The sequence below is a fragment of the Dasypus novemcinctus genome, chromosome 1 (genome assembly GCF_030445035.2).
Source record: "Dasypus novemcinctus isolate mDasNov1 chromosome 1, mDasNov1.1.hap2, whole genome shotgun sequence".
NCBI classification, from domain to species: domain Eukaryota; kingdom Metazoa; phylum Chordata; class Mammalia; order Cingulata; family Dasypodidae; genus Dasypus; species Dasypus novemcinctus.
Window position 1 is genome coordinate 145,632,725 of NC_080673.1, and position 26,979 is coordinate 145,659,703.

At 34.5% G+C, this 26,979-nt stretch overlaps 1 protein-coding gene across 50 annotated transcripts in view; it reads right to left on the reverse strand.

Annotated features, from left to right (window-relative positions):
• Positions 1 to 26,979, reverse strand: part of ADGRL3 (adhesion G protein-coupled receptor L3) — an 845,015-nt gene that overhangs the window by 658,451 nt on the left and 159,585 nt on the right. For 41 of the 50 annotated variants that reach the window (XM_058297941.1, XM_071216369.1, XM_058297901.1 and 38 more), the window contains exon 2: positions 3,445 to 3,519. The exons of the other annotated variants lie outside the window; for them this stretch is intronic. The gene's annotated coding sequence lies outside the window, so the exon portion shown is untranslated. The remainder of the gene's footprint in view (positions 1 to 3,444; positions 3,520 to 26,979) is intronic. 50 annotated transcript variants of the gene reach the window in all.

Below are 26,979 nucleotides of genomic sequence, written 5' to 3' on the forward strand. Positions count from 1 at the left end.
TGGACCAAGGTAGTAGCAGCAGTGGTGTTCAGAGGTAACACAATAGCATATTCTCTTCCATTAACCTTGAAAATGCCACATTACTTCTGAGCACGATACTTGTGTGATGTGTGAAAAAGAGGTTACAAGGATTACTCCAAAAGGTTGTACCTAAGGAACTGGATGAATGGAACCATCAACCAAAACAGGAAAGTATCTTTGGTGCGAGTAATGGGACTTGAATAGGCTTTTTTATTCTGGAAACTTTGGTTTGACACTTTGTGGCTCAATACATTCAAAGAGGATCATTCTCTGAGGAAAATATGTCTTCCCTAGTACAGCTTTCCATATAAGGGTCAAAAAATTTTATTTTATAAACAATTTTTCACATGTGATTTTGGCCATTTTTACCACAGTAAAACTTTCTCCAGTAGATTTCTTCCCTGAAGAAAATCTCAAATAAAGCTTCCAAACTTTAGTGAAAATTTGTACATTAGTAAGTTGAGCATGACTTTAAACATTGTTGAAAAATCAGAAAAGTTTACTTTTATATTTCAGATGTTTAGTTACTAAGAATCTCATATTCATGATGCTGTATACTATCATTAGCTTACATCTCAAGAAACAATATACTCAGTAGTCTGTTAGGAGAAGTTTAGTCACTTATGATATAAGAGGTAAATCCATATTTCAGAGTTTTTTGATTGTTGTAAGGTTTTAGCTAGCTCCTCAATAACTCTTAGTATATTATCAATGTTTATATCAAATACTGACAAACTGAAGTAGGGAAAATGTAAACTCTTCCATTTTTTTGACTTGGTGACTATATTGATCAAATAATATATTGTTTGAAATTTCTTATAGAACTACATAAAAGGAACTGTCTAAATGTGAGCATTAGTCTAATAAAAAATTGACAAAAATTCCATAAATGCACTTAAATAGATAAATGTAATATCAGTACACTAAAATGCTCTAAATAGCAAATACCACCATATAAATCCTAATAAAATACCATTTCATATACATTAGGATCACTACAGTAAAAAGGACAGACAATAACAAGTAACAGCAAAGATGTGAAGAAATTAGAATATTCATTCATTTCTGAAAAAATGTAAAAAGGTAAAACCACTTTAGAAAACAGCCTTCAGAAGGTTACCCACAGAGTTACCACATGTCCCAGCAATTCCACTCCTATGTACATGTAAAAGAGAAATGAAAACAAACATCCATGCCAAAACTTGTATGCAAATATTCAAATTAGTCAAAATTACTATTATTCAAAATAGTCAAAAATTGGAAATGACCCAAATATCCATCAACAGATGAATGGATAAACAAACTATGGTAAATCCATATGATGGAATATTATTGAGCCATATAAATAAATGAAGTACTGATTTAAGCTTAACCCGGGAATGAAACATGAAAACATTATGCTAAGTGAAAGAAGCTGTATACAAAAGGCAACATAGGGTATGATTCCATTTATATGGCAAATCCATACAGACAGAAAGTAGATTAGTGACTGCCAGTGGCTGGAGGAGGGGAAAGGGTATGAGGAGTAACTGCTAATGGGAATGCTGTGGAATTAGATAGTAGTGATGGCTGTACACCTTTGTGAATATACTAAATATCACTGAATTGTATACATTAAAATGTTGAATTCTATGATATATGAATTATATCTCAATTCAAAAACACTGCCAACCATTTGACACTTTAAAAATCCCTCGGATTCTCCAGAATCCTCATATCTGGGGATCTGTATCAATCATTATAGTAAATATTATGGTCCTAATTATTTCTTTTATTTATTAAAGAAAACAAATATCAGGAGATGTCCCAAAATTTTATTCCCACAAAGTATGACATAGTATGCAAGCATGATATGTCATGGGCCACCTAAAACCAAGTTTTCCAGTCATCTCCTGACATTGTCTCACCACATATTTAACCCTGCCGCTGTCTATGACTTGCTTTTTGATGTACCCTTTCACAAGCTATTCCGTTCGTCTGGAATAAATGACTTCATCTTCTCTGCCTCAACAACCCCTCAGTGAATTTCAGAACTTCTGTAAAGGTTTCAAGAGCCTCTGGCAAAAGTGAACAGCTGTTTCCTTATCAATTTGTAAATGCCCCTTTTAAAATGTATATAAAATTTTCTATAGAACTTCATCTTTCCCACCAGATTTTAACATCTCCACAGCAAGCACATCTGTTTCTTACTTGGATGAATTTAAAAAAAAGAAAAGATTGAAAGAACCTATTTTCATCTATTTTATTTATTTCACTAATATTAAGTAGTGAAAAAACCATTTCACGTTCAAGTCAGTATAATATATGCAGTATTGCAATGTTATTGTACAATAAGGAAATAAATACAAAAAAAGAGTTGCATGATATTTACTCTGGAAAATGGGAATTACAGTAGTCTGCATATGTGAATAAAGAAAGTAGTAACAAAGAAATTAAAACAAATATATTTAAAAGAAGGAATATAATTAGAAAATTTAGAGCCTAGAAAACTAAGTGCGATGTTTTAATAGCCTTAAGTTACTGAATATTCCTAAAACACCAAAAAAGATATCAATAGGCCCCTATAATATATACAATTGATAGCAACAATTCAAAATTAAACAAAAAATATTTTAATATGGAGACCAATAATAAGAAAGTTAATATTTCTCATTTTAGAACTGTATATTTAAAATAATTTACATTCCAAACTTTACAAAGTCAATTTATAGAAATTAACTTCTATAACTTTAAGAAAGGAAATTCTAATTTTACTGTCAACTATTCAATATAAAGGCCTCTTTTTCTTTGAATGTTTTGCTAAGAAAGGTACATATTGACCTAAGGTTACACTCCTTGAAGTCTTTTATTTTATATCTCATACAGGCACTTGTGATAAATAAAAACACTACTTTTGAAAATAATTTGATTTTATTAAACATCTTGGTGCTATAAAATGATCACTTTTTTCCTCAATATTTATGTGCACCTTCATGGATATGTAATTGACAATAATGGTGTAAATTAAACAAAAATGACCAATATTCTATGTTGGTGTATGTTCACCAATTGAAAAAATATCTCAGTATGGTTATTGCAAATTAAATTGTTAAGAAAACAATATGTAACACTTCTATTTCCAAAAAGGTAGAGAACTACTAAATCCATTTATTTTTTAGCCAATTTGTTTTTAATATTGCTGGAGTACACTTCCTCACAACCACAAATATTTTAAACTATATTATTTCCATTTTTGTTCACAAAAGTGTCAATTTATTTTCCAAAAATATATAAAATTCTAATTTATTTGCCCATTACACAGTATGCTAAATTTTCAATATGATAAAGACTCATGAAAGCATACACTAATGTGAATAAAATACAATATTAACATATTGTGAAGTTACTAACAAATAAGATTGCCAAGAATAATCTACTAATTACCTTAATTTTCTCCTCAGCTGCTAAAAATCCATGTTTTCTCTCCACCAATCTACCAATCTACCGAATTCAACATTTCTGTAAGTGAAAATAAAAGATTTAATTAAATGATGAGAAAAATATATTTAATTTTATGTTTGCAGTTGTACAACTATGAGTAGATTTATGTACGTCTGTTTGCCACTATATTTTCCCCACGATTCTTGCGGTATCTCAGCAGAACCAAGACGGAATTCAGAATACAGGTGACACTTCTTGCACTAAGTTACTGTAAGGTTTGCTGGGAAAGTTAATGTATTTGGTGAGTATGGAATGTAAATATTTTCCCAGTTTAAGAAACAGTGAGTTTTTAAGAATAAATCTGGAGACTCCCAAGAAATGCTCTGATTTCATGCAACAGGCCACTTCTACCTAAGATCCTGGGATGTGTCTAATTACTTTGGCTACTAGATAAAAACTGTGAAAAAAAAATTGAGATGAGGATCAGCACATCTTGCTACATGATCATACACAGATACACAGCTGTGTACACACATACACGTACAAACACACATATACATACTTTCTACAAGTTTATAAATACACCCACAGAGTGATTGTGATTAAAATAATTTTTGCAAATTCAGATATGGATAACTAGAAAGAAATAAACCAAAAAAAGATTTTAAGTGGTGTTTTTCACCATTTTCATAAAATTTTCATAACATTTTTCTATTGCTTGTATTATTAAACTAATAATCAGTATGCCAGACGTGATACAACAAAAGGAACATTGTACTTTCAAATACTTTCTTAGGGATGTCGAAGTTTTCTAACGTGCTGTAACTGGTCATATAAATTTTTTCACTTTATAGTGAGTCGATTTAAGAGCTTTATGCAAGCACTGGTTGCGTTAGTTAATATATTTAACATGTATTATGCCATATATACTTAATACGTATTATTATATTAAGGAAAGTTTAAGTAACTGTATATGTACCAATAAAATGACAAAAGCCATTATGCATTCTATTATAGTGTCCCCAAGATAATATGTCATGGGTCATCCAAAACTGAGTTTTCTAGTCATCTCCTAACATTGTCTCACCACATATTTAATCCTGCAGCTACACTGATAAGATATTAGATATGGAATTAGATATGGGAAGAAGGTAAATAGCATAAAATAACACAAAACTAAAATTGAGTTCTACTTCACAAAATCACTAATGATTACAATCAGGTACATTATAACAGCATGAAAATAGAATTTAGTGGAAAATAGTCATTAATAGAAGCATTAGATTTTGTGGGCAAAGGACTTAAAAATATTAAACAATGTAAGTCATTGCATTTTTTCTAGTGAGTGCCCATCCATATTTGTGCAATTAGTGAGGCTTTGTACCACAGGAACAATTCAAGCCCATATTTAAACGGCATGTTTGACCTCTTTGACATGCAACTAAAAAACAATTTTTTAATGAAGTGCTTGAAATTTCCTGTACAACCAACAAATCAAGCATATTTTATTAGAATTTACTGGCCCTCTTTGTTGCTCAAATGTGGCCTCTCTCTAAGCCAAACTCAGCATATAAATGCACTACTTCCCCACCCCCCCACCCCCGCACGTCACCTGACTCCTGGGATGAGCCTCCCTTACTTGGAGGGATCATTACCAAGCACCAACAAGCAATGCAACTGGAAAAAGACCTTGGCAAAAATGGAAAATGTTAAATACAAATAACTTTTTATGTCTAAGAGTGAAGCAGGAGGTCATTCCAGAGGTTATGCTTATGCAAGTCTCAGCAGGATCTCATTGACTGCCACAGTAAACTGCTCAAATAGCAGGGCTCCTGAGGCTCAAGAGAGATACAGAAACTATAAGCACAGCAGACAGCCCAGGAATTTGGCACCCTGTCAGTGGGACTTACTTTGGAATTTATGCCCCCCACTGTAACAGAGTTAGACTCATTTATAGGTTCTCCACTCATGGCTGTTCTGCCCCTTTTATTTGAACCCATAATTATTCACTATACTTGATAAGTATATGTCCCGATGACTTAAATCTTTGGTCTGTCCATGTGTCAGTTGAGCCCTAAATTTCAGCAGAGTTGCAACACCTACTCTTCAGTTCACTGGACTCACCCAGGACAGCTAACAAGGAGATGATGATGGGCAACACCCATCCCAAGGAACAGAGAGTGTCTGTAATTGCAAGATAGTTCCATCCATCTGCCCCATTGGATCTAAGCCCCCTCCTAATTAGAAGCAGAGTAGCCATCACCATCCCAAAATCATCAAGATTGGGGAATGAACAATGGACTAAAGTAGACTTATTATCATTCTACTACAGACATTATTTTTATTTTTTATTTTTTATTTATTTCTCTCCCCTTTACCTCCACCCTGCCCAGTTGTCTGTTCTCTGTGTCCATTTGCTGTGTGTTCTTCTGTGTCTGCTTGCATTCTCGGCAGCACCGGGAATCTGTGTCTCTTCATTGAGTCATCTTCCTGTTCAGCTCTGTGCAAGTGTGGCCCACTCCTGGGTGGGCTGAACTTTTTCGCATGGGGCGGCTCTCCTTGCGGGGTGCACTCCTTGCATGTGGGTCTTCCCTATGCGGGGAACACCCCTGCGTGGCACAGCACCCTTTGCACACATCAGCACTGCACATGGGCCAGCTCACCACACAGCTAGTAAGCCCTGGGTTTGAACCCTGGACCCTCCATATGGTAGGTGGATGCTCTATCAGTTGAGCCACATCTGCTTCCCTACATGTTATTATTCTAGCAAAGGAAGAATTCTTATCATTAATGTAAAGGCAGTGGCCACAAAAGGTTCTGAAGCATGGGAGAGGGAAGAACAGGTGTAATATGGGTCATTTTCAGGACCCTGGAATTTTCCTTTCCTGACACTGCAGTGACAGATACAGGTCATTATATATTTTGTCATAACTTATAAAATCGTGTGGTACAGAGTGTAAACTATTATGTAAACTTTAGTCCATGGTTAGCAGCAATGCATATGCGATCATGAATTGTAACAAATGTACCAAATAATGAAGGATGCTGTTAATAAGTGTGTGAGGTATATGGGAATCCCTTATATGTTTTATGTAATATTTCTGTAATCTAAAACTTATTTAAAAATAAAATATACTATTTCAAAAAAGAAGCACAAACAAAAAAGATTATACAAACACAAGAATGGTCCTCTATTACAAGGTGTTAGGAATATGAAGACACATGGAAAAATACAACTAATGTTATATATAGACTATAGTTAACAGTAATATTGTAATATTTTTTACAGTGATAGCAAAGAGGGTACTATATCAATGTTAAGGGTCAAAAATGGGGGTGTATAAGAGAGTATGGGATTTTTCCTTTTGGAGTAATGGAAACATTCTGAAATTGACTGAGCTGATTACAGCACTAATATGTGATAAACTGAGAGCCAGCAAGTCTACTCTTTGGATGGATGGTACAAGGCAGGGAACCATATAACACAGTGAACCCTGTGGTGAATGGACTGTGGTTAACAGTGCAAATATGAGAACATTCTCACATCAGGTATAACAAATAAACAATACTAATACAATGTGTTAATAACAGAATGGATTGTGGGAATAATACCCTAAATATAACATATGAACTACAGATAGAAAAAATATTATGATGATATTCTTTCATCAGTTGTAAAAAATGTGTCACAACAGTGTAAGAGATTGGTGGTAAGCCAATGTACAGGAATCCTTTATGGTATGCATGACTGTTTCATAAACTCACAACTTCTCAAATAAAAAAAAAAACAAAAAAACAATTAACCCTGAAAAAAATAATAATAATTACTGGATCTTTACAGAGATGCTTTCTTCCCCCTGGTTTTTGAAAAACACGCATATCACATCCTGTAAATGTTCTCTAAATCTAACAATCATTAGTAATGCTATCACAGGCCTGCCAACAAACATCTCCTCCTTTAGATCATTTTATCTCTCACTTGGTAAATATATTCTGACATTCAAGTGTCACAAATTCCACAAAGTTTTCTCTGATATCACCAGACCCACTCCACCCCAGAAAGAATCAATCATATCTTCCCCAATTCTCTTATAACTTTGCATATTTCTGTATTTTAGCTGAATCCTACACTGTAATGTGAAATATTTGTGAACAGAGACTATGGCTTCTTCATCTTTGCATACCTCCACCCTAAAATTCCAAGCACTTAACAGGGCCTCTAACATGCTGACTAGGTGAACAAAACATTTTATTCTTTTAATTGGAGACCATATTGGCCACATATACAGAGACCAAGAACAAAAATGTACCATTATATATATATTTTTTAGTTTGTTTGCATAGCTGTCTTTATAGTCCTTTTTCTTATTCTCTTTGTACATAAAAGCAGAGTCTTCAATTTACAGTTTGGCTATTCAGCATCTCAGTGCTTCACTCAATTACATCCACTTAAGGCACTTAAAGTCAGCAGGCAGCTTGGAAAAAAGAATAAGCTTACATATGGCCACTCAAGTTACTAAGGAGAAGGACAAATCTGGGGTATAAGCACAGGAAAGGAAAAGGAGAGAGGAAGGGTAAAGTTAAAGAAAATAGAGAAAAGGGCAGGAAAAGGTATATCAAATGAGACTATTCTATCGCTATGAATAATAAGGCCAACTTTCTAAGTAGTGAACTTGAGGTACAGGAATTCTTAAAAAGGAGCTATTAAAAATATTTTTGAGCAGAGTGACTAGTTAGACAGAAAGCACTCAGGGAGATTGCAAACACTTGGTGTGTGACAGATAAAAATTAATCCATAAATATTTTCTCATATTTTTATTAGTTCAGAGTGATATATCATTCAAAAATAATATAAAAAGCAATATATTATAATATTATAACTCAGCCTAGGTATTATAAATTAGATAGAAATACTTGGGTCTCAGTATAGATTGATTTAAATTAAAAATTAAAAGTTACGTTAATCTATGCTTCAGGTCAAAGTGTAAAAAAAAAACAGGTAGACAAGGCATCAAAAATGGAAAATAAAATTAAGGTTATATTCATCAATTAAAATAAAACATGATTATGATAAACATGAGGGTCTAAGGTATATTTGCTAAACCTGAGATAGCACATTTAAAGAGTAGAGAAACTTCATTTATTTATCAAGTATTTTTTTACTCAGCTCCAGGCACTGTTCTAAGTGCTGTGAATTCAGTAGATAATAGGAAAAAAAAAAAAAATAGCCCTCATATAGAATGAGAGAAAATAATTACTATCATATATTTGATAATGGTTCAATATCCACAATGTATGAAGAACTGCTATAACTTAACAACACAAAGACAAATAACACAATTTAAAAATGGGGAAAGGATTTGAATAGACATTTCTCCAAAGAAGATTTACAAATGGTCAATAAGCACATGAAAATATGTTCAACATCATTGTGCATCAGGGAAATACAAGTCAAAACCCCAATGAGATACCACTTCTTCATACTCACTATGATGGAAATTATTAAAAACAGAAAATAATAAGTTGACAGGGATGCAGAGAAATAGCAAACTTTATACATTGCTGGTGGCATTGGAAAATGGTGCAGTCACTGTGTAAATAAGTTTGGCGGTTCCATCAAAAGTTAAAAACAGAATTACCCTATGATGCAGCAATCTCAGTTCTTGGTATATCCCCAGAAATATAGAAAGCAGAGACTCAAACAGGTATAGGCACAAAATGTTTATAGCAGCTTTACTCACAATAGTCAACAGGGGGAAGGAACCCAAGTACCCATCAGCAGACGAATGGATAAACAAAATGTGCTCTGTTTATGAAATGGAATATTATTCAGTTGTAAAATGGAATGAAGTTCTGATGCATGCTACAGCCCAGGGATGAAACTTGAAACCATCATGTTGAGTAAAATAAGCCAGATACAAAAAGACAAATATTGTACCATCTCACTTATATGAAATACCTAAAAGAAGTAAATTTCATAGAGATGGATAGTGGATTACAGTTCATGAGGAGATGTTGGGGGGGGTGTGGAGAGAAGCAGTTATTGCTTGGTGGGTGAAAAGGTTGTGTTTGAGATGGTGAAAAAGTTGGGGTAAGGGATGCAGGTGATAGTAGCATAATAAAGTGAATGCAATTAATACTACTGAATAGAACAATTAAGAGTTGTTAAAAAGAAATTTGAGTTGCTTACACATCACTACAATAAAAAAATTTTAAATTACATTGCTAGTAAATGAAAAAGCACACACAGAACTTATATTTATATTCCAGATGGAGAGAAATAAGCATATATGTGTATATGTGTGTCTATGTGTATGCACAGACATACAAACAAGTATGTATATATACACATATATATGTATATACACACATATATCATGCTTACTATGAGGCAGGTATTGTATTAAACAATTTATATTAACTCACTTAATCCTTAAAAACATTCTGAGCTTGGAATTAACTTTATCATCTTTATTTGATAAAATAATATTCTGAGGTTCTGAATGGCAAAGCCAGGATTTGAACACAAAGTGTCCAATTTTAGAGTCAATATCTGAAAACTTCTCATTGCACTGATTATTAATGGGTGTTTTCAAAAGAGAGTTTATAATAACACAGAAAATAAGCCTCCCTAAATCAAGTTTTTATAAAATTAATCCTCTCATAAATTCATTATGTAATTCTGAATTTGTGACCCTGAAATTACATTGTGAAATTTAAATGAGAATCCAGGAAATTCCAGTAAAAATTAGTCTAGAAATAAGACAAATAAGTCATATGACATAAAGTCCAAAATTATGTGATTTCTTCTACTGAAAATGTTTGTGTTGCAATGAAGAAGTGATGGAGGGAAGCGGACTTGGCCCAGTGGTTAGGGCGTCCATCAACCACATGGGAGGTCCACGGTTCAAACCCCGGGCCTCCTTGACCCATGTGGAGCTGGCCCATGCGCAGTGCTGATGCGTGCAAGGAGTGCCCTGCCATGCAGGGGTGTCCACCACGTAGGGGAGCCCCACGTGCAAGGAGTGCGCCCCATAAGAAGAGCTGCCCAGCGCGAAAGAAAGTGCAGCCTGTCCAGGAGTGGTGCCACACATACGAAGAGCTGACACAACAAAATTACACAACCAAAAGAAACACAGATTCCCATGCTGCTGACAACAACAGAAGCAGACAAAGAAGACGCAGCAAATAGACACAGAGAACAGACAACCGGGGTGAAGGGGAGGGGAAGGAGGAAAGAGAAATAAATAAATAAATAAATCTTTAAAAAAAAAAAAAGGAAGTGGTGGAAACATTTTTTAAATATCATCCTACTGTCAGTTTAAAGACAGTTTGTAGTGTAAGATTACAGTTATATTAAAAATTGCATATAAAATATGCTATCATCAAAATTTTCTTCTTAATTTCCAAATAATTTCACAAAGTAGATTTGAAGTGTTTATATATTTTAGGTATAAAATTAAGGTATGCAATATTTAACAATTGGTTTAGTTCCAAAATGATTTAAGAGCTCAATTGCATATAGAAATAAAGTGTCTTAAAAGATTTCTCCAATTCAGTGTATTATTTTTAATCTCAACAGTTGCTGATAGCTTATTTTTTTATTTATTTTGAAATACTTTCAAAGCTACCAAACATTTGCAAAAATATTACAAAACCCTGACAGTGAACTCCAAAATATCTCCCACCTAGAAACCCAGATCTACCAACTTTCAACATTTGCCTAGAAAAATGGATGTGGCTCAACCAATTGGGCTCCCGTCTACTTTATGGGAGATCCAGGGTTTGATGCCCAGGGCCTCCTGATGAGGGCAATCTGGCACACACAGAGTGCCAGCCCACCTGGGAACGCGGCACTGTGTATGAGTGCCATCCTGCATGGGGACACTGCCCAGCATGGGAAAGCCACCCCACACAGGAGTGCAAGCCAACATGGAGAGCTGGTGCAGCAAGACGACACAACAAGAGACATAGAGGAGAGAAAATAAGAAGATGTAGTAGAACAGGAAGTTGAGGTAGCGCAAGAGAGTAATCACTCTCTCCTACTCTGGAAGGTCCCAGGATTTGTTCCTGGAGCTGCCCAATGAGAATACAAGCAGACACAGAAGAACACACAGCAAATGGACACAGAGAGCAGACAACAGGGGGAACGTGGTGGGGGGAGAGAAATAAATAAAATAAATCTTTAAAAAAACAAAACAACAACAACAACAACAAAAATTTGCCTATCTTCTTTCTCTCCCTTCTTTATTTTCTTTGCTTTGCTTTACATATTTGGAAATTAAGAAAATATGAGACAAGCCTCTGAAAATATGTAAGTATAAAGAGATATATGTTAACACACAGTAAATCCCTTCCGTTTAGCATCATTTAGAAAATAAATTTTACCACAACGGTATTTCCCAGGCAGTTTATTTTTTAAATTGTCTAAGAATAATTGAACAAAATTAATATCACTTAGCTCTACCAATACTTTAATAAAATAAAACAAAAAAGCTAGATTTTTACCCAAATAAAAATATCCTTAAATACCAAGGAATTCAACATATCTACTTCTATCCAGAACTGTCTTTTTCTCATATTTACTAAGAAAGAATTTTGAGTTGCATCATGTTACTATATTTAGCCATGTTTCTAACCAAACAATAGGAAAAAAAGGGTATGGCAGACACCAGTTATGAAAACATCAGAGTATATTTTACCCAAACTAATTTACAGATTCAATGCAATCCCAATAAAAATCTCAACAGTCTTTTTTTCAGAAATGGAAAACCAATTATCAGATTTATTTGGAAGGGTATGGGGATTCAGATAGCCAAAAATGTTTTTAAAAGAACAAAGATAGATGACTCTTACTTCCTGACTTTAAAATATATTCTTTAGTTATAGTGGTAAAAACGACATGATACTGGCATAAAGATAGACAGACTGACCAATGGAATCGAATTGAGAACTCAGAAATAGACCCTCAAATCTCTAGGCAAGTGATTTTTGACAAGGCTATCAAGACCTCCCAACTGGGCCAGAACAGTCTATTCAACAAACAGTGCTGGAAGAACTAGATAGTCATATCTAAAAGAAAATAAGAGAACCCCTATCTCACACCTTATATAAAAATGAACTCAAAACGTATCAAAGACATAGATATAAAGACAAAAACCATAAAACTCCCAGAAGAAAATGTAGGAAAGCATCTGCAAGATCTTCTGGTACATGGTAGTTTCTTCAACCTTACACATAAATCATGAGCAACAAAAGAAAAGATTAGATAAATAGAATCTCCTCAAAATTAAACACTTTGTTCTTCAAAAGTCTTTGTCAAGAAAGTAAAAAGCCAACCTACTCAATATGAGAAAATATTTGGAAAACACATATCCAATAGGCGTTTGATTTCCATGTTATATAAAGAGATCATACAAATTAATGATGAAAAGACAAGCAACCCAATTTAAAAATGGGCAAAAGACTTGAACAGAAATACAAATGGCCAAAATGCCCATGAAAAAAATGCTCCTCATCACTAGCTATTGGGGAAATGCAGATCAAAACTACTATGAGGCAGTGGACTTGGCCCAGTGGCTAGGGCGTCTGTTTACCACATGGGAGGTCCTCGATTCAAACCCCAGGCCTCCTTGACCCATTTGGAGCTGGCCCATGCACATCAATGCGCAGTGCTGATGTGCGCAAGAAGTGCCCTGCCACGCAGGGGTGTCCGCCGCTTGGGGGGGCTCATCGCAAGGAGTGCACCCCATAAGGAGAGCCGCCCAGCGCGAAAGAAAGTTCAGCCTGCCCAGGAGTCGTGCAAACACGGAGAACTGACACAACAAGATGATGCAACAAAAAGAAACACAGATTCCTGTGCCGCTGACAACAACAGAAGCAGACAAAGAAGATGCAGCAAATAGACACAGAGAACAGACAACCGGGGGGGGGGGAATAAATCTTTAAAAAAAAAAAACTACTATGAGGTACTACTTCACACCTTATAGAATAGACAGTGGAAAACCGTGCTAGAAAGACATGGAGAAAGAGGACCATTCCTTCACTGTTGGTGGGAATTCAGAATTGTGAAGCCTCTGTGGAAGACAATTTGGCAGTACTTCAACTCAACTGATGAATGGTTAAACAAAATGTAGTATACACACACAATGAAACACTATTCAGTTGTAAGAAAAATTGAAATTGGGATGCATATGACAACATGTATGAATCTAGTGTGAGGGAAGGCCCGACAGTGCAGCCGTCCAAGCCATGAGACCTGCGCTACAAGACACAGGACTATGAGTAAACTCTAGCCCCCACATGCCCTTGAGTAAACTCAGGGATGGTCTTTAAAGCGCTGAGTCACCGGGCGAGGACAGTGCACATGCGCCATGCCGCCATTTCATCTCCTTCCACCATTTTGCCTAGTAAATCTATAGTTACCATATACAGACATATTGCTGTCCCAACCAATCAGATAATGTTTCCACATTCACCCTATATAACTCCCATCCACTACTCCCTCCCCAGACTCGCTCGCAGACCACGCATTAGCCCGCTTCTGCCAATAAAGCTGTTTGGCCAGTGGCTTGTGTGAGTTTGTAGCGCGGTCCCCCTTCGCTGACTAGCAGCCCCGGCCAGCAGTCCCCGGCGCATGGCTGGTGAGGTGTGTCAACAGCCTGTGGCTCACGAAGGCGGTGCGAGGAAGGCTTCCAGCAGCCACTGCCAAGGCGGCGGCGGAGAAAGCGAACCCAACATCCGTGCCAGATGGGCACAACTCCTCCCCACCCCCCACCGCCGGCACTAGTGGATATTATGTTTAGTGAAATAAGCCAGACACAAAAGGAAAAAGAATGCATGTCCCACTAATATGAACTAAAAGCAGTGAGTCCCTAGAATATAGATTACCAGGAAGTAGAAGGTGGGTTAAGAATGGGAGATACTGCATAATGTGTATAGCATTATTTAACAGGTTAACTGTAAATGTGTGCATAAGAAGAGCTAAGAGTAACACATTATATTGAGTGTAAATAACACTGCTTATTTATAAATGTGATTGTGGCTGAAAGGGGTAGTAGTGGAAGTACACGTCAATTGCAAGGAAACTAGAGAATACTCTAGGATATGTATTAATATAACAATGATTTCTGTATGGATGAATATGTGGTTAATAGTATAAATGTAAGAATATACTTCTTTTACAAAGTGCTAAGAATATGGTGATACATGGGAAAACTACAACTAATATAACCTATGGAAGATAGTTAACAGAAGTATGGTTAACAAAACCAAGTTTTGGAAGGATTCAGTATATTGTCCAAGATCATACAAGGAGCAAGTTGTAAGGCAGGCAGGTCTGATGACAAACAGATTAATCTTAACCATTCATTGTATGATTCTATGTCTAAGCAAGAAACGACACTGAAAGACCGAGAAAAAAATTAATGGCAGCTAAAAGAATTCAAAAAAGTACATTTATTTAGAGATAAATAATTCTGTACTCTAACATTGTACAAAGGCATCTCTATCATTAATACTCATTGAAACAAATATGTATTGGGTTAATACAGCAAGTTGAACCAGTGTTTAAATTATACAGTGATATTTCATATAATTAGAGAATAAACATATTGAGTCATATAAATTTTTGTTAGTATTTTCCAGAATGCTCTAACATGAAATACAAAGTTCATTTTTTTCTCAAACAAAGGACTGGGCATATAATCTATCTGTGATAGCATCAACATTGTTTCTTGCTACATTATGGTATATTTTTTGTTCTTCTGACACTTTTCTCACTAGACTCCATGTTTTTTTGAGGGTAGAAACCATGTTTTTCACCTTTGTATTGCCTGTCCTGAAAAAAAATTTCTAACATACAGTACTACAAGACACGCTCACTGCCTTTAATACATTCTATTCTACATATCTTCAACTAGGCCTTTAAAAGTAGTCTCTTTACTAGTGATGTCATATCCTTTTCCAACTTTCCTCTTAAGTCTTTCAATCTATAAATCAATGAGTTATTTTCAATATCTTTTACTTTTCATTCCTTATTATAACCACTACCATGGGCCACCATATTATTCAATGGAGTATTAAGACTTTCTTATCCATTTCCAACATAATAATCTGCACAGCCATGTGAAGCAGGCAGAGAAGAATTTTTCTCCCATTTTACAAATCTGAAAGCTGCAACTCCTAAAGATTACCATGACATGGATATCAAATGAGAGTTGCAAGACAATAATTCAAGTTACCTCACACTTAGCTGAATCATCTGTCACTAAATCACAACTGCTGTGTGCCATACCTGGCATACTGCAGTATTTCCTAGGCATTCCTACAGTGCAATTCCATCACATCTCAAATCTACCTTCCCAATGGTGCTAGAATAATCTGAAATCTCACTTACCTCATGATTGTCTTCTGCTCAATAATCTATAAAAATATCCTATTGTTGCTTATTGCTTTGTAGGTATAGAGGGTTTGTAAATTTTACAAATTTTAGAATTAAAAAAAGAATAGTCTGGACAAATTCCCCACACCTGTGCTATCAAATAAGTTATTAATTAAATCAACAGGCACATGCTCTAATGACTATCATATTGCATGGCACAGATACAGAACATTTCCAGCATCACAGAAACTATTATTGAACAACCATGCTCTAGACAATTTACTAGGCATGAGGGGAGAGAACCCAGTCTGAACAAGCTACAAAAAATAAAGTTACTGATTTTAACACTGGAAAATAAAAACTGTAACTACAAAAATCATATCATTCAATTATAATGAAGGCAAATATTGGGAATTTCCCAATTTTACAAAGTATTTGAGAGCTTGATGAAATTTATAAAACTACATTAAAGAAATATCAAAACCAAAAAATACCTGTTGAGAGTATCTGTCAATATTATATGGCCTGCCAACAACTTGAAATCTACATTAAAATATCATATTTCCTCCAAAAAAGTAAATAATACAACTCAGTGCACTGAGAATTAATGTAATCATCATGAAGTGCTACAGGTATGTGAATATAAAAATCAACTATAATTACTACTAGAAAGGCAAAAAAAAGTAAATTATTGTTATGACAATTAGTTGGCCTGCCTTCATACATTAGAAAAAAAGAAAAGAAAAAAGAAATGAAATGAAAGAAAAAAGAAGCCCTAATGAGCATCTACTATGTACCAGGCACTTAATCATGGCTAGGTTAGGGCAGTGTTAACAAATGCATTTCTTGGGAAACGGACTTGGCCCAGTGGTTAGGGCGTCCGTCTACCACATGGGAGGTCCACGGTTCAAACCCCGGGCCTCCTTGACCCGTGTGGAGCTGGCCCATGCGTGGTGCTGATGCGCGCAAGGAGTGCCCTGCCACAAAGGGGTGTCCCCCGCGTAGGGGAGCCCCACGCACAAGGAGCGCCCCCCGTAAGGAAAGCCGCCCAGCGCAAAAGAAAGTGCAGCCTGCCCAGGAATGGCACCGCCCACACTTCCCGTGTGGCTGGCAACAACAGAAGCGGACAAAGAAACAAGACTCAGCAAATAGACACAGAGAACAGACAACCGAGGGGAGGGAGGAATGAAATAACAATAAATAAATCTTAAAAAAAAAAAAAAAGCATTTCTTGACTTTATGGGGAGGTTTTATTTATCAAAATCAAAACCAAAGATGAAGCCTTGCACTTATTTCCTTATTTTACAGTTCGTTTACATGTCAAAAACAGTCCAAGGTGTATATAATACCAAAACTCTCATCCCAGCAGGTACTTGGCTATGGTACTGTACTTGAGCAGTAACTTCTCCAGGGATCTGCTCCTGCTGTTCTTCTTCAGTCATGATAAAGATACAAAGAGATAGGGATATTATTCCTCTGCAAACCTCCAAAGCTATCCAGGCAGGACACAGTCATTCATACCACAAGTATCTCTTTCTTTGTGTCTGGCCTAGGACTGATTCCTAAAGCTTCAGCTTTGTTCCTGGTATGTAAGAAACTAAGCAGTTATTGCTCCATGGCACAATAGGGGAAAATAAAACCCACCATTGAAATTAAGTTCTGACAGTCTAGTGCATAAAGGAAAAAGAAAAGCTACCTAAATAGGAGAAACGGTGGTAAAACATACAGAGGATGTGGCTGTTGAAGGCTAAAACAGACACTTGGAAAAGGACTCCATTCATAATGGAGATTTTGTTTGGTAAAATTAATTAATGTCTGGAAGTTGAAAGTTTCCTGTCCTCCTTTTAACACTTCTGCATTAAAAGAAGTCAGTGGACCATTTCTCTAACCCTAGGAAGATTTGGTAGACTTCCAGGAAGATTATTTCCTCAGCAATGTCTGTTCTTTTCTTTCTCTGTTCAAGAAGTAGCTTTCAAATTATCAATATAAAAGGCACCCAAGCAATTTACCCTGTGTTTTACCCCTCAAAAATGGCTGTTATAATATAATTATACATAACATTTGCATGCCAATCATAGTTTTCCAACTTTCATAATAATGGGAGTTATCGAGCTTCTTTCTTTTTGAATAAAATGCACCTACCCTCTACATTTTTAAATAATGTTTTTTTGTTAGAACACTCTGAAGTCTACCCTATTATTTATATTATGCAATAACGATTGTTACACCCAACAGTTCAAAACAATTTGAACAGTTCATTTTTTAAGTAAATAAAAAAATATAACACTAATTTAGTATTTAAGAAGTTTTAGTAGAAGTGGTTATAGAGATCCATGTTCATTTGTTTCAACTTCAGCAGGTATATAGTGAATTTTGAATAATAAATATTTTTCAGAATACAGAGGAGTCAAAAAGAAAATACGGTTTCAGAATTCCTGTTAAAAAAGGAAATCACAATTAATAAAATTCATTGAATCATCTAAATATATCTGCAATTAAGTGGCACTGATTGATATGCTTCTTTAGATATGCAATTTAAAGCCAAGCTTAGTTTTCATTTTTTTAACAATGAATGCACAAAGACAAACTAATATACAGTTACCTTGTTTTTTATAATAGATGCATTTTTCAAAGGTTGCATATGAATTAATCCCCTTTGAAAGTACTGGAGATGGTCACTATTTAAATGATCTGTACACTGAGTCGTTTTGAAATGCAATGCAATTAGTTCTTAATATATAGTATTTGAACACTCTAGAATCCCTCTATCTCTTTTCTCTAACCAAAAAGATATACAAGAACCTAATCTGAAACATGAGTGCTGGACAATATCAACCAGAATAATTTAGAGCATATACTTGTTGATTCATATGAGAATTAGCTCATTATTATGGATGTAAGAAATATTTTCCTGCTTTATTAATGTACAAAATTTAAACAAGACTTAAAAAAATGCATTCAAGCAGAAATGGTGAAATACAAAAAGAAACTTGCTTGATATTTATTATCCTGCTCTTAATTACTATCAGGATTTTAGGACACAAAAATGCACTTACCCTGCATGGTAAATTTAGACATATAAAACAGTTTAATTTCAAACTTTTACATATAGGGAAAAGTAGCCAAAGAACAATTATTGTGTTAACACATGCTACCAAATATTATCTACAGATTTCTGATTGATTTTTTTTTTAAGTTACTGAATTTTTATATACTTATGCAGTTTCTGAAAGTCAGTTCTGGCGATTTTTATATCCCATGTCTATGAGGACAAATTGCCAGCTGATATCAATCCTAGGGAAAGTCCAATATGCCAGAATCTGCACTAAGTTTTAGAAAATATGAGAACCTGGCGTCTAATAAAGTGTTCTCAGAGGTTTAAAAGAGTATGGATTGCCAAGTCAGACACTGAATCTCAGATGAACTTTTTCCAAAAATCCTTATTCCTTTGGTCATTAAAAAAATCAATAAATGTATTCTAACTAAGGTTTAAAAAGCTTCTGAGACGTGACCTCTGCCAAAATCTTTTGGGGACTTTCCAAATGTGCAAGGGGCAGGTTGTGGGATCAAAAAGCACAAAAAAGAAAATAAAGAAATGCTTCTTTACAAGTAAAAAAAAAATCTGGCTGGAGGACTAAAACGGATTAGCTTACGTATCAAATATCAGATTTCCATTGCATTGCTATTCTGCTTTCTCCTCTTTTTCCTGTGCCATTCCTACATTGCCTATAGCTCATTGCATGAAGCTTTATTTCTCACTTTGTATAAGATTTCAAGCAGAAAACCTTCAGCGGTTTGGTCTTTAAAAAGCTATGCTTTATATTATACAATGACAAGTCCCTTACCCTAGATGTCAACATCTGTAAATCAGATGAATCTAACATATAGTCTTGGAAAAGGGAATACATTTTTTTTAAAGAAAAGGCCACACTGCATTACAACTCAATGAACTTGACCCATGGAGAAGCCCTCAGTCAAGATTTAGTCATTCTTATTTGCTACAAAGTTCTAAAAACTTTATACTAGAGGACAAAGCAGCACCATCCTGACAACTACCACAAAGACCTAAAGCTCTGAGGGACAACCTAAAAAGAACTCCGGAATAGTTTTATTTGAACTGACAATGCATCTGAAGTTTTGTCACGTTAGTGGATATTTTACTTAATTTTTCACAAATCTTTCTCCATTCAAAGAACCATTTCCACAACAAGATTCTCAATAAGGGAAGATTCACTACTGTAGGCTTAAAACTAGTCATAAAACAGTAGGAAATGATCCTGGTATTATTGGCAATTAAAAGTTAACACCATTGTTAAAGTTTAAAGGATTTGTTAGTGTGTATGTTATGTCCTCCTCTTCTCAAAACATAATTTTTAAGTATTTCTATACATATACATATTAAAAAAGAGTATATAAAATTCACATTTTAGTTATTTATATATTACATATCCATGAGGGCGAATGCAAATCACTCTTTCCAAACAATGTCCTTATAGTTGTTTCTTGTTTCTAAATAACTATTTGGTTTTGTTGGTGGGAAAGCATATATATCTACAAACTTCTTGAAAAATACCAAATGTTGCCTACAAACTACCCAACAATTCCTTAAAAAGCAAAAATCTATCAAACTAAAACCATATTTTTTAGAATAATAGTCAAAGAACAACAAAAAGGGAAATAATTAACCCGAATTAAATTGCTGTTTGTTTTTTTTTTTACTTTGTCACTAAATTTGTTATTGAATATAAGCAACTTGCTTTGAATTATGTATTCAAGAAATATAAAGGAAGAAGTAACAGCTAAAATATGAAAGTGTTTTTAGGGAAACGGACTTGGCCCAGTGGTTAGGGCATCCGTCTACCACATGGGAGGACCACGGTTCGAACCCCGGGCCTCCTTGACCTGTGTGGAGCTGGCCCATGCGCAGTGCTGATGCACGCAAGGAGTGCGGCCCCACGTGCAAGGAGTGCGCCCCATAAGGAGAGCCGCCCAGCGCGAAAGAAAGTGCAGCCTGCCCAGGAATGGCGCCGCCCACACTTCCCGTGCTGCTGAGGACAACAGAAGCGGACAAAGAAACAAGACGAAGCAAATAGACACAGAGAACAGACAACCGGGGGAGGGGGGTAATTAAATAAATAAATAAATCTTTAAAAAAAAAAAAAAAAGAAAGTGTTTTTAATATTTTTATGATTGTCTCCTCAAGATATGAAGTTAATTTCTGAAATTTACATAGGATAAAATACTCAATATAAGATTTTTACCTATAAGCAAATACGAAGATGAAATTTTACATGTCTCTTATTCATTCGACAAAGTGTTTAAAATTAAAGGACCATAACTTGTAGAAAACATAGTCATGCATTTATTTTCTCTTCATGATTATACACTGTTGTTCTATAACTGTAAGAATAGCATGTTGTGGTTATTATAGCCAAAAAATAAAGTTCAAAGATGAACTAGTAAGATCTGGGAGAGCAACACAAAAGAGGTATGAAATAATTGGCTGCACTCATTTTTCAACTCCCCACAAAATTTTTTTTGCTTTCAAATCTTGGCAAAATTCCCACGATTAGGTCACAGCTTATAAATTCTATAACATTTTAACTTGTTTTTTCAACCTTTGTTCTAGTAAAATGAATGAAAATATATATTATATTAAAAAGGCAATCTATGTATTTGGATTAAGAAAATTAATTTTAGTCACTTTCATTCAATAATTAATCCAAGAAATGAAGAAAGAGCCACAGTAAGCATGGAACTAGGCTAGCTAACTCAGCTACAAAATTGAATTAATCACTGTTCTTGCTCCCAGGACCTCACAGCCAATTGTGCAAATTCTTGGTAGTGTACAACACTCTAGGCCTTGAATTTTTAAATTATATTCATTAGTGGTAATAGTAACAATAGAAACAATAATAAAACAACAGCAATAATGGCCTAAGAGGCCCACTAGATTAATCAAAGTACAATTTAGATCGCAATCTGGACAAACTATGTTAAAGTACAATGTAGTACAATAGCAAATTTACTGAAAATATTACCTAAATATCAAAAAGCAAATAAAAATATTTCTCTACTTCATTGCAGCCAAAGGAAGTCAAATGCATCTTAATCCAATTAAGTCAATTAATTTACATAACTTCTTAAAAGCCTAATCTATATTAAGTAATGAAGAGAAACACACTCTATTTGCTTAGATGCTATGTATTATATCTATATTTTATTATACAGTAGTAAAAAATTACAAGGCAACATCCTGTTATTTCCGACAGGGAAAAATGATACAGATGCACCATTAAACCACAGCACCAGCATCATGGTGCCAAGCTGCATTCCACTTGAGTTTTTATTATGTGTCAATAGACTGATATTTTGACCAGCTGATGGTAAAACTAGCCGAATTGCTGCCAATTAAGTTTTCCATAAAATGCATGGCTTTATAAAAATCTAGAAACTGATCAGCTTCTTTAGTGAGTATTAAGTTTGAACAGTGAGTATATGCATTTTGCAAAGAAAAGTGTCGCTTTAAAATAAAGCTAAGAACCATTACTTCTTTAAAAAAAACAAAAGAACTTTTAAATGTCTTACTTTTTCCCAAAACTCTTATGCTATTTTCATGGAAAGAAATCTAAGGTCTCATCAAATATCTAAACATCTATCTTTGCCAAAGTGATTTTTAAATAAATTGCAAATCTTATTTCAAATCAGCTATTAGTAACTAATCTAAATGTGTTAAGAAAGTGAGTTTCAAAACAGAATTGAGATTGATAATTGTCCTAAAACTCTAAATATCTTCTCTCCTTCCTTCATTGTTATTTTCATCAATTTATATTTACCTTGTGCTGAAAATGTTGCAGCCATTATATAGAATGTTACTATACAAAACAGAAATAATTTTTTTCTTTCATTTTACAAAGAGAGTGAAGATAATTGTTAATTATCTATTAATTGATGCAGCTTCTAAGGATATTATTAATTGGTGTTCTGCAGGTCCACACATTTTAGGCGGAAAAAGTTCTTCGGCAGAGCTCTAGGAGTCTAAGAATTGCTTTTATAACTTTGAAGCAGAAATAATTTTAGATTTGCTGCCACGGAATATCCCCTAGCAAACCTGAAGCTTAGGGCTCCTGAATTCAAAACCACCACTACCACCTATGCCTGAACCACCTAAAAATATACAAAGCAAGTGTGACACTAAGGAAAATACATTTCTCTTCCCTTCAAAGTGTGGATGATATAATTCCTTTTGAGGCAGCTTAGCCCAAATGGTATGGAACATCAAGTAGCCTGTGTTTGCAGAGAATCTCCTCCAAACATTTTCCATTTCCCAAAGCACCAGTTCCTTCAGCAGACTCAAAAGGGTAAAGAGAAGTAGGTGTTACATTTTAGAAAAATCAGATTGAACTTCTGAGTGGGGTATTGTATTGAGTTTCTTTTTGGCATTATAATCTCTGAAGTCAAGTAAACTCAATAACAAGAGTTTCACTCTTTTCCCCCTTTCTTTAGAGCAACCTGAAGGAGATGCCTAGGCAGTATGCATCTGTATGATGGTCTTATGTCTTAAATATTGTTCTGTGACTACAGTCCCTGTCTTATATTCTATTCCCTTCACCAGATAAGCATATTATTTTGCCATTTACAGAATATCCTACTATTTAATGTTCTCTCTGAAATTCAACCTAAAGGTAAAGGTTGTCATATCTGCTAGAACTGTTTTGAGAACAAGTGTGCGAAGTTATTCCTTATTACACCAATTACAGTATCATGCACAACACAGCTGTTCAAAACTTAATGTGATTATATTAAGGTACAGGTACCATTGAAGAAAAGTCTAGGACTACCTCAAGCCACATTACAACAATCATTACTATTATAATTGAATTTTAACAAATCACATTCTCTCTCAATGTGATTCTCTCTCTGTCCTCAGATATATTTCCAACTCATTTTTACATATGGTGACCCACATTTGCAATGACCTTTTCTGATTCTCTATGTTAATGGCTTCATTTACTTATTCATTCATTCATATTTACTCTAAATCTCCTATGTTCTAGACACTGCACTATTCTGAGTGATAAAAAAATAAATGACACACAAAAGCCCTTCTTTCTAAGGAACTTAAATCCCTGTGGAGGAAAGTCATGCAAATAAATATTTTTTAAATGATAATGCCTCATTAAAGGAAAAGAAGGAACTAAAAGCAGCAGAGAAGCACAATAGAGTTTATAAGCATGAAGGACCCAAATCCTAAAGCAAATAAATGCCATCAATTTTGGTAAGTTATGGCAAAATGTCTTGCCTGTATACTCAATAATTTATGTTTAACATATTGTCTGCCTTATACCAAAATCATAGAGGGCAGGATATACCACTTAAGTACTTTCATATCCTCTAATTATTTATCACAGATTATAAATATAACATATAAAAGATATTTATATTAATAATAGCAAATACCAAAAGAGTGTGTGCTTTATTAAATATTCTAAGTCTGACATTAGCCTCAAGGACTAAATTAATTAAACTCTTCATGCCTCCATTTATACTTCTGTAAAATTGGGACTATGACGTAACAAAGAATTACTGAGATTAAAAGGAGTAAGCCATGTAAAACACCTGTAACTGTTTATAGCACATAATACAAACAAAATAAACTTTAAATACTAAGGCCCTAAATGCCACACTTGATGTTTCATGCATAAAGTAAATAATATAATCAACATTTAACAGATGAATAATCTGCAGGTCAGAGAAGTTAAAACTTTCTCAGTATGAGAGAGTTACTAAATGTCATGGTCACAGAGAACATATATCTCCATAACGGTCATAGGTATTCAATAGATACTGATTCTATTAAGTGAGTAAATTAATGTTAGGCATTACTGAAGGACAAAAATAAATGACACAACTTTATTACATTCTGCATCATAACCTAAACACGACTTTAGCCTTTTTCTAAGGAGTCAAGTGATTATTATTACTAGCGAAAAATATGAAATAGTAAAAAAAAAAAAAAAAGGGAAAAGAGAAAAACATTTAAAAGTACTGTATTATTGATTCTTAATTCTTTTTTTTAATTGCAGTCCTTTTCTCAGGAATTCTGATAAAATGGAATGTAGGTATCACTTCACAATTTATTAATAAATAAATAATAAAAATACGTAATCATTTTCACTTTGTTACACCCACTATAAAATACTGAAATGAAATTTACATATTCAAGACTCTTTTTTATGACTACCATAAAAAGGCTAGATATAAACCATCCATGGCATTTGAGATGGGATTATGTGCTTGTTATTCTTTATTCTCAAGTTTATACTAGAGACTGAGTATAAATATTTATCTGGTAGCTTTAGAAAGTGTTGACGATGCTTCCAAAGTACCTTGTTTCTTCATTTTATCATACTGACTGAAACAAAGACGATGATTAAAACTGAAACCGAAAATTGCACTGGCAGGGGTAGGCAGCTAGGACATGTCTAAGAACACAAGGAGGATTACATGATGATATCACAATAATCTCCTCTGAATCTAATATTAGGTCAAATGCTACTCGTGCCAATAAATTCCTTAGATGAAAAAGCTGCCATTCTAGTTTCACAGGCCATTCAGAATAGAATTCTAAAGAAATATTTCAAAATTCTCAAGCTAGACAGTTGTTTCAATAATACTGAATTTAAGCTCAATGAAAAGATATTAAGGGCTAGCATAGGATATCTGTATCATGGGCAAATACTGCAAATCAAGCCAGTGCAGTCCCAATGTCCAGGTTCTTAACTACTTCATTTTACTCTCTTCTTTCTTTGACAGGTACAATGTTATTTATTCTTCATTTCTCAACTGGAAAGCAGTATTTCGATGAAATGTTTCACAATCATGAAATCTCTGTCAAAATGAGGTATTCCTCTCTCATCTTATAACAGAGTATCACTATCCTCTGATAGCCCACAGTTATTGAATATTAGTTATATGCCAGGCACTTTTATCTACACATAAATGACCTCACATATATGTAGATTACTCCCATTTTATGGAAGAAATAAGGGCCAAAGACAAGTTACAGGAAATTATGTTGATGGTAAAAGGTTCAAAGCCAAGCAGCTGTGCTCCCAGGCCTGTACCTGATGCCATACACATCCACAGCAATATATTTCTTGTTGGAAAGAACAATACAGAGGATAGGAGCACTGGGATTGGCATAAGTCACAAAAGTCTATATATCTAGATACTTATAGTATCTAGGGCTACTTTTCACGGCTCTGGCAGTTCTAAGTCTCAGTTTTTTTCACTTGAGATATTAATATAAAAGTGATGTCTGCTTCACAGGATTATTCTGAAAACTAAACCAGATAATATAGGCACATGTGTAATAAAAAAGAGACTGAGACATAAATTTTAGCTCTCATTGTTATTACTATTGCCATTCATGGCATTTTCATCTTTATCACCCGAGGATGATAATGTCATAATTTTTGCATCTCTAGTACTTAGTATATGACAAATAGATGCTCAATAAATATCTCAAAGATTTTAGTCTTCACTATTTGTTATTTTAAGAGAAAAAAAATCTAATGAAATATGCTGCATCAAGCAGCTGTGATACCCATCTGAAATCCAAAATCCCTCAGAATTTTGTTTGTAGATCCATCCCAAGGAAAAGGTTTTCTTTTTTTTAATAAAAACTACCAGGAGAAGAGAATTTTACAAATAATGTAGTCTCATATTTAACAATGGCCAAGGTGAAGGAAATTCTTACATTTTGGCCAAAGATCATTTATTCATTTCCTTTGCTTTATTTTTTGTAACTATAGGAACTATTTGGTCAATACCATTAATCCTATATGTAAAGCTTGCCATTTATTTTCTTTTCTGAAGGCAAATTTCAATTTCTTTGGGAATTTTTCATACATCATTTTTTCTAATGCCTTAGGCACTTTCATGATTCCTGTCTCTAACAAACTGCTCCATTTACATTTGTCTTAACCTTATAACTATAATTGAAGTTATATAGAACCTGACAGTGTTCCAGGAGAAAAAATTACACAATGTTACGAACAGTTGTGTCAGCAGCGGACTTGGCCCACTGGTTAGGGCGTCCCACTACCACATGGGAGGTCCGCGGTTCAAACCCCCGGCTTCCTTGACCCGTG